The sequence below is a fragment of the Puntigrus tetrazona genome, chromosome 6, assembly GCF_018831695.1.
Source record: "Puntigrus tetrazona isolate hp1 chromosome 6, ASM1883169v1, whole genome shotgun sequence".
In the NCBI taxonomy this organism is placed as follows: domain Eukaryota; kingdom Metazoa; phylum Chordata; class Actinopteri; order Cypriniformes; family Cyprinidae; genus Puntigrus; species Puntigrus tetrazona.
The window spans coordinates 15213763-15223448 of record NC_056704.1 but is presented as its reverse complement, the minus strand read 5'-3'; positions in this window follow the sequence as shown (position 1 = coordinate 15223448).

Sequence of the window (9686 nt, the reverse complement as noted above, 5' to 3'; positions counted from 1 at the left end):
AGTTCTGTGATCAACTTGTGCGAGCTATGTTTTAAAAATTTAAGCTGTCTGGCCACGACAACATCTCAGATCACACCCGTCTCTGTTCAAATCTGGGACTTTTTATTGCTGCAGTCCTTATGGCATTGCTTATGTTTGGATCTGCTCTTCATACAATGACATTATTCACATTAATGTGGGCCCCATACCTCCTTGGCCTACTTCCAACCCACAATGTTGTCTCACTTCTTCTTGATTTAACCCATAAATTTGTTCTGTTCCTATAAATTGTATAATTAATGTATTTAGCTGGATTCAGCAATATTATAATTTAATTTTAGTTTTATTTTTGACTGAATAAAAACAGTTAAATTAGATTTTTGCTATCCATTTTTTAATTTCGCTGTTCATATACAGTAAAATGCTAATTCAGTTTGAAATCTGCTATAAAAATGTTCAACTCAGTTTATGGTTATGTTCAGTTTATGGTACAAATAACTATAAAATACAATGATAATGTTTCAGAAATTATGGGATGTTTTGACAGCTATTTACTTTAATGTTTATAATGGTATATGTAATATATATTAAATATATTTATTTAAATTATTATAAACAATTGTTTTTCACTGTAAATTATGTAACAAATATATCATTTAACACTACATATTAACTTAAGACCCTAAGAACCTACGAAATGCACAGTAATTTCAGTTGTAACATCTTTCATTTCTAGAAATTGGATTTAAACTAATTGAATTTGTTTGGCAGCATAATGTTTAAAGTCTGATATGCACGTCTGTCTACGTTCGCCCCCGACTCTGTAACACCGCCACTTGTCATGTCCTCGCTCTTGTAACACACGACTTAACACATCTCATTGCTGCATTGTCTCTGGAGAATAGATAAATGGGCCGTTTTCACTTGCCAGTGTTGCTCAGGGCAACACATTGTTAATGGCAACAATTTTCCGAGGCAAGAGGTCATGTCCGTGTTCGCAGGAACATGCAGTACACAAGAGATGACACATCTTTTCGTTAGATGCGTTACTTGTGTCTTCTAGGCTCTGTCACATTCGGACTCATCAATTTCTCAATTACCGCATTCCTGGTCAATGATTTCTATAAAAACGATATCGCTCACTCCTCTTATGGAAAATGTGAAGCTGCAATAACTGTACCGTTTTGACTGGTACAATTAAAACACTGATGATTATATTGTTTTAGCATCGCACAAAGGACTTTTCACCTTTCATATTAAAAAAATAAATAAATTATTTGATTAAAGCAGTCATTATTAACAGGAAGAGGTTATTTCTATAATAGTGAGCTACAGTATTTCTATTAGTCTCATTGGCATAATTGTGCTTTATAACCTTTCTAAATGCTTCACATAATTACACAGAAATCATTGTCTGAGATTCATAATCCTACCCACTAATTACTGTATTATATTTCAGGTAATATTATTCTTAAGTATACACAGTGCCAGCTGTCTGCAGTCTGATTGTACTATGTAAATACACAGCCCTTTCGGTCTATCAAAATTCATTTCTTGACCTTTTCAGTAGAATATCAAATATCCCTATTTTTCCTTCTTCTTTGTAAGACACTTTCAGTCAGCGTTGTCAGTCAACGGCCCATGTATCTCAATAAACTCTAAGCTCCTCTGCAAGGAAACTCTAACGCACACGGCAATCACATTAATTCTTTTATTTATATAGATAGTGATGGCCGGTCAAAAGGATTGTCCATTATAACAATTGGATTCATTCATTTCCTCAACTCTTTTCTCCGATGAAATAAATTCACAAAACACACAAACCCATTTCTTTGCTTGACAGTGTAAGAGAAAAGTGGCCAAAGAGCTTGGATAGTTACGAAATCCTCCGTGGGGTTCTACGTAATCCTATCGAGAAACTTTAATTAGATTTGACAGCAATTATCCAAATGCCAGTGCCTCCTCTGCCAGTGCAGATCTCCTCTGTAGCCCTTAACGGCCCCCTGTCCCTCATGTGAGGCCCAAGTAATGGGGGTACTACTGTGAGACTAAGGTCAATTACTAGCTAATTAGTAGGTGGACTGTGTCACACAGAATTACAAATGTTCATACAGCGCTCAGCAAGGTTAATCATTTCTGTGTCTGAGAGCAGAGTTTGAAGGCAAGGAAAGTCTGGAAAACTCAATATCAGGGGTCATTTAAACTGTGCTTTGCATTCCACTTTAAAGCTTTTCGATTTATTTTATGTCAGTGTGCATTAAACACACGTGTTTGTGTTTTTTCCCACTTGCCTAGAAGTTTCTAGTGTTCCACTTTCTAGTAGAACCTTTATTTGGTTCCGGTTCAGGTGTGATTAATTAGGGTCGCCCTCCAGGAACGGGTTCAGATGACTTCACACCTGATTTTTTTGCAACGCCTCATAACAGGTTAAAAGAAATTCAGCTTTTAAAAAATGTCTTGCAGTCTTTAGCTATTTCCTCTTTTACTGCTCGCCTCATGCATTCGATTATATATTCCACTGATCTTCCATGTAAATAGGAACTTTTATCGTTTGCCGCTTTAGGTATGTCTCTCGACCTTTCATTTTTTTATTTCTTTTCCACATCCTATTACACTTTTCCATATTTTTTTCTGTCTAAGCATGCACTATACTAATGTGTTAGACCACTGTGTTCACGTTTTGTGTTTCTTTCAATGTCATAAGTTGTTCTCTATACCAGTGCTCTTTTTTTCAGTGTTTTCCTATATAAGTGTGCTCTACATGAACTGTTGGCCTCGCATCACTAAACCTATTATATATTAATTATACACCAAAAATGATAATGCTTCAAGACAAACTGTTGTATCCACATTGCGACAAGGGCACCGATAGGGCAACTAATCCATACAGAGGCGGAGAACATGTACACGGAACATCTCCATGGCAACAAACATGTGCATTCACTATTCAACGTCTTCTGATCCTCAACATTTTATGATTCATCTTAATGCTATTAGATGCTTGCTTTAGCTTTTGAAATCACCATATAACGATTTAGATTCAACAGAGAAATTGATTATTATTTCCTCTTGTGCTTAAGGCAAATCTCATAAAGTTGATCTTCAGTGCACAGGGAAATTACTTCCTGATGTTTCCATGATTGGATGAATTTGTTTCTCTGTATTTTCAGTCAATGAAACATCTGCAACATCTGTGCACATCCCTACTACTACACATCTAATCTGCTACTGTTTTACACTCAAATTAGTTTTTTGTTCGAAGTGGAAACCTATGAATAAATTCTCCAAAATACTGGAGTACACATTTTTGTTATGTGTCCAAATGACCTGGGTAATAAAATCACAGCAGGACCAGATTCAATCACAACATGTAAAGCAACACAAATGGTCATTATAAATAAATACAGAGCATAAGCTTCCAGAATAAAACGTTGTCTTTCCAGGCAAACGTCTTAATAAATACATTGTTTTTATTACTGTACATGGCCCTAACACAATAAACAACCTCCTGTATGCACATAATTGGACACAGCTGCATTGGTTTACTGGAAAATGTACAAAAGTGGTCTTCAAAAACCTCAAGTGTGAAATATTTTCTTGTCTTCTCCAATGCATATTAATGGCAGTTTGAAGGACAAACTACATCTACAGCTACATCTTTCAAAACGGTCAAATTTCCTTTTCATTGCAAGCAGAATGTTAATTCTTTCCATGGCCTGTGTCACTACTAGACCGCAAAACTCCAAATGTAAATTAATCATGCATTTGTTTGCATATTTTACCTAATGTTTAATGTGCAATAGCAGTGCTGTGGCCAGAGGAGCCGAGCACGTTGGAGAAAAAGACCCGTTATTCAAAATAGCTCTGTACACACTTCTCAGTTTGACAGTATACAATTACAACACAATTACAGTGATTATTCTGTGATAAAGACTGGGATTTCGCCTGAGATTTCTACACACTTCCCAATTATTGCACCGCATCCTGAAGAAAAATCACTGTACATACAATGTTGCAATAAGAAATTTATACATTTAGATTTTTTTATAAGAGATAATCGATTCTGAGCTATAGTGACTATGTAAAAGGATAAACCTGTGTAAAAAAACATATTAATAATAAAATAAATTCTAATACATGTTTTATCCCCATTTTGTGGTTTTCAAAAGGGTTGAAGTTTTTGTCAAAGGATATTATTTGCTTACAATGTGCTCTTGTGCTTTTATTGCTGTAAAAGGGTTATATAAAAATAAATATATTGCTTAAAAACGTCATATTGACCCTGCTTAACTGACCCCGAATGATGCAGTTTCTCATTCTGCTGTAATCCAACCAGTCCAGCCACACACGCACACACACAATTGCATTAGTGAGGCCTCTGTGACCTTGTCACATACATACACGCATAGAAGTAATTGCTTTCTGAGAGGAAGACAGGCATATATTTCCATTTGTATCTCTCCTTCCTGTTTTTCTTCACTTTCTCCCACCTCCTCATTTTGAACTCTCCATTGAAACTCAGCTTTAAAACACAGTCAACTTTATTTCAATGGTCCTGGTGGAAAAAAATGATCATGGGGTGATGATCCTGGAGGGATGCCAGGGCATATTTTGAATTTGGCAGATTGAACAATGCTACTCTGACCCACCAGGCCTCTGCTTGTCACAACAAAGGCCATTTGGAACAAGTGAGCTGCCATCCTCATATCTGTGAATTGTGATGCAGGGATAAACAGAGAGTGAAAATAAAACAGGCCTACAGAAGTGAACAAGAAAGAGAAAGAAGGAAGAAGGGTAGTAGATGCCACATTGCTTCTTTTATAAAAGCAGACTAAATTATTTTAGGTGTATATAGACTATTTAGGGTGTCTGGCTGGATTAACTTTCTGTTTTGACAACAATGTAGCAGATGAGGGTGAACCAAAGGACAATTGCATAATGCTGTTTAGATCTTCTTGCATATTAATAACTATACCAAACCATCTTTTTCACTCCTGCTGTTTTTCATTGTCATTCAATACATATTTATTGAAATACGGTAGATTAGTTTGCAAAATAGACGTCCCGGACAAGCTGGCTCAAGGTCAGTAATTAATTCACCAATAAGCTCCTGAGGACGTGTGAAAAAGGGCTTGATATCTCCTTCAGTCACTGACTGAAACTTGCAGTAATGTTTAAATATTAAATGTGGTACATGCTACTAAAGTAATAGATACATAATAAAGTACTGATTGTTTTTGTCTACCTGGTTTCATGGCATAAATGTATCTTGGTTCACTTTGAACATGAATTACGTCCCAACAAGTACATATTACTGCAGTCTCCAAAAGAAATGAACACTAGAGGCAGTAAAGACAACTTTTATTCCTTTTCACACAAATTTGAAGAGTTTTGATTAATAAAGCATAATTTATTGAGAGGCGAGGAGTGTAAATATGGTTTGACAAAACAGTTTAAATCTGTGTAAAAGGAAGTTGAAATGGCATGGTTGCATTAACGAACGCGCGTTTATATTAGTTTTGCAGTTTTTAACACTATCTGGTAGGTTTAGGGTTGGATTTGGTGTAGGGCATATTTCCAATATTTACTTTTAGCAGCAGTCCACAGACATTTCACGTAATAAAAATGTGCCAGGGTTTATGTATTGAACTTATTTTATTATGTTTTAGCACCACTCTGTGGACATTTCTATTTGAAAATGTGGTGAACCTTGCAGTAAGGCACACAAAAATAGCTTTGCACAAAAAGGTACATGTTTTTATGAGACCAGGTTGGGTTTTGTTTGTACATTGATCCAAAACTGGAAATATCTTTTGTCTCACACAGAAGACAAGGGATAAGCAGGGATAGTTTGTATTTCTCTCTCACTAAATATAACATCAGTAATAATTTAATGCACAATTCACTATGGTCATATCAGGTTCAGCACAAGCATGCAATTCAACCTTTTTCTAAAATAACAGATAATTTCAGCAGCAATCAATACAGATATTTTTAAAGGAAACAAACAGAGCACTCTTTGGTCGAGGATCGTACTAAATCATTACTTTTAAAAGCTAGTTCAACCGTACTTTAAAATGTGTATATGTTTGGGCTGATATATTACAAATGCAATAGGTTTCTATGTACACTGATGTCAGGTGTCTAATCTCTTTCCTGCTGACATGCATCCTGCTTACCTCAAAAATGCACACATGCATTCTTTCTTCTCTTTGCAGTTTTGTGCTGGTCTTGTAATGATTTTTGGCAGAGGATTCATCCTGGTCAGGAAATTCTTGCCTGTAGAATCCCACACTCAGACATAAAAATACAAAAAAAAAATGGACAATGTGGTTAACAAAGAAAAAAAAAACTTAAATAGCACAAAGTTTCCATTTTTACTGATGTTAAAAAAATTATTTACTAATTAAATCCTAAACAAATTTAGCTTATTTTACACAGAGAGGAAGGGGGCCAAATGGCTAGTTTGTGTAAAGGACTTAGATACATGCAAGGTACTGATATTTATTTATTTTTCATTAACATTTACCTTTTTTATTATTATTACCGGTTTTACGCTATCTCATTATCATTGTGACTAGATGGACAAAACAGAAAGCATTCATTCCGACTCTGTTCAGTGTTTATATTCAGATGAATCTGATGGAATATCTGACAGGCTCTAAATTGCTCGCATTGGTCTCCATGACAATGCAGCTGCTTAGAGACTTAATTGAAGAGAAGGGGCAGAGTGGAACAAGGACCCCATGTAGAGATTTTCATTGAGTGGAGCTGCTCCAGAAGCACAGGCAAACATGCTCCTCCAAGTAAGAGAATCAACAAGGGCAAGGTCACGAATGAATGGCAGTCTTTTTAGGATTTTCAAGTTACTTTGAACTTTAGTCTACTATCCTCGTATAGGGCCAAATCTTCCAACCTGGTACAGGACCAAAAAAAGGTTTGTTGAGTTCTTGGGAAAATTTTAGATTTCCTAATTGTGCCTGTTTTATAAAGGCAGAAAAATAATGAAAATGCCTGAAGCACAGTTCCACTTCTTTTGCTAATTAGTATTTGGCATCTCTATGAAATGTCCTCATCATTCTATAAGAAATACCTCCTTGCTCTCTCCTCTTCATTCTTGTACTTTATTATTTTTTTTTCCTTCACTCTCTACATCTCAGCTTTAAGGTGGTATCTGTTTCCATGACAACACCAATAGTCTCAGAGAACTAAGGAGATGATTATTTTTGCATGCTTAAACATAAAGCAGCCTCTGCCCCTTTACAACATATGGTTTTCCAAATAAGCTACCTTTGTGTATGAAACCTGATTTCTCTCTCTTTGGAACACACATAAATATATTTAAAGAAATGTTTTATGTTTCTCCATAAACCTGCAGATCTGTCGATATCCAAGCCATTGTTTTGTGACTAGAACACTCTTCCTGAGAGGATAAAGTGACAGTGAAGGGGGAAAAACAAAGTCAGACAATGAGAGACTGACATCAAAGCTACTTTTTTGAACACAAAACAATTAACTCTATTTTCAGTATCCTCATATGTTTATTATAGAACAAAGTACATTACCAGGGACCGTCTCAAACATTCCATTTAATTAGAAAATTGCAGGAAATATTATGTTTGGCCTTGCAAAGATTATCCATGGTTTTATACATGCTTTTTGGAGTTATTGATTATTTGTAACCACGGTTCATGAACGAATGATTCATTGGTTCGTTCATAGAATTTTGTCAATAGTTAAGTGAATTAATCAAAGACAGACAAAACATACTGATAAAAGACATCATAAAAATCACTTGTCGCCACCACAAGCATAAAAATAAAATATAATTATCCACAAAATCTACAAAATGGCAATAAAACATTACAAATAAAATTTTAAGCAAAATGCAGCTTTGCAGATTTTGCAAAGAGTATGTTCATTTGCGGCTTTAGCTTTTACATTTAATTGTTAAGTTCTTTCACTTTACCTTTATACCCCTCGTTGCACACATTTACCTGTGACTAGGCGCTCTTTTGCCCATCTTCAGTGATTATTTACGTGTGTTGATGCAAATATAACAATCCAAATGATGATACGTTGACTTTAATCTTATTCTGTATTTTAATATAAGTAGTTATTGCCAGTTGGCATTTACTTGCATCATTTCCTGGCATCCACTCAGCTATCTAAACATCTAAATTTATCAAACAAACCATTGAGCAACAAGGCTTAAATTATATATGACCATGCATCTTCTTTTAAAAGTATTCGCCAATACAGCGCAACGGTGTTTAACGGTGACACGAGAAACAGGGAAGGAAGCTTACAAGCTACCGATAAGACAGAGGCCATTTGGGCACTGGCACGCTCTGAGATTGCCCTACAGATGAAGCATCCACTTCAAATCCATTTGGATCCTGAGTGAACTTCAAAGCCTGAGGGGCCATACTGGAGGATTCAAAGGTTGTCTGAGAGCCAAAAAACGGGGCTTGAATGAACTCTAGCCACCAGCTATTAGACGAGAAGAGACTCCCACACAAACAGCTGCAGCTGGACAGCATCACACGTGAAAAAGGACAGCCATGAAGTTCAGTAATGTAACATAATGTGTGAGCACCGAGGACCTCTCATTCTTTTTGGGGTCATAAAGAAAAAATCCTTTAACATGCTTTCTGTGAACCCAGCAGCACTCTCTTTTGACTACTGTCATTGCCTTTATACACTCGCATACACATACAGAGCACACACCACTTGAGTATCCCCCTTTCTTTTTCCCACACTCCTCAGCTATCTCTGCTTCTTCACATCCAAAATGCCTGTTACCGTGGTAACCACACACACTGCCATAATATTTCCACCTTTCAATGAGGCATCATAGAGCGATATCCACATCGCAGATATGAATTTGGATGCCAGGAGAATGAGAGTTCAAACAATGGATAAAAACAGCACAATTATCCTCAACTAAAACTCGTGATGCCAGCCCATCAATTAAAACGTTGAAAAGCAAAAACTGCGTGCTGGTAATAAAACCCTTCCTAGCTCATTTTGTCAGCACCCATTCGGGATCCATAGATGATCAATTGATTTAATGCTACATTTCTTAAAATCTCTTTTAATGGAGAAACAAATTCAAATGTTTCATTTACGAGAGAACTATTCCTTTCAGGCAAACATGGAGAATTTGGCATGCTAACTAACAGTAATCGATGCAGGCGGTTTAGCAGCATAGATATGGTGAGGACTAAAATTATTATATAATAGTGCACAATAAATCTAAAGAATTTAAATGTGTTCCTATTCAAAATGTTCATGCTACAAAAAATGCATATAACTGCATATATCTTTTATTATTTTCAGGTGTTATTTTTGAAAAAAAAAACACCAAATTAGTTAAAGGAGTTTAAGTGCGGAACAAGGGTTAAGAAGGAAAGATCATTAAAGAAGTTGATATAAGTCACGGAAATACAAACAACATCTTAACAGCTGAGAAGGCAAACAGCGAACCTCTTGCACTCAGATTTGTCACCGTTCTCTATCCTTTCTTCCTCATCTTTTATGTCTCCATCTCTATTTTTCATGAGAAAATGTGTCCCCTTCTGTCTTGCCCTCCTACACAGCCAGCTAGTGATGAGTCAATCTCCTGCAGTTGCATTAGTACACATGCTTTTGTATGTTAGAAAAAAGCCATGGCACATATCAGAAAACAAACTGACACCTCAGAG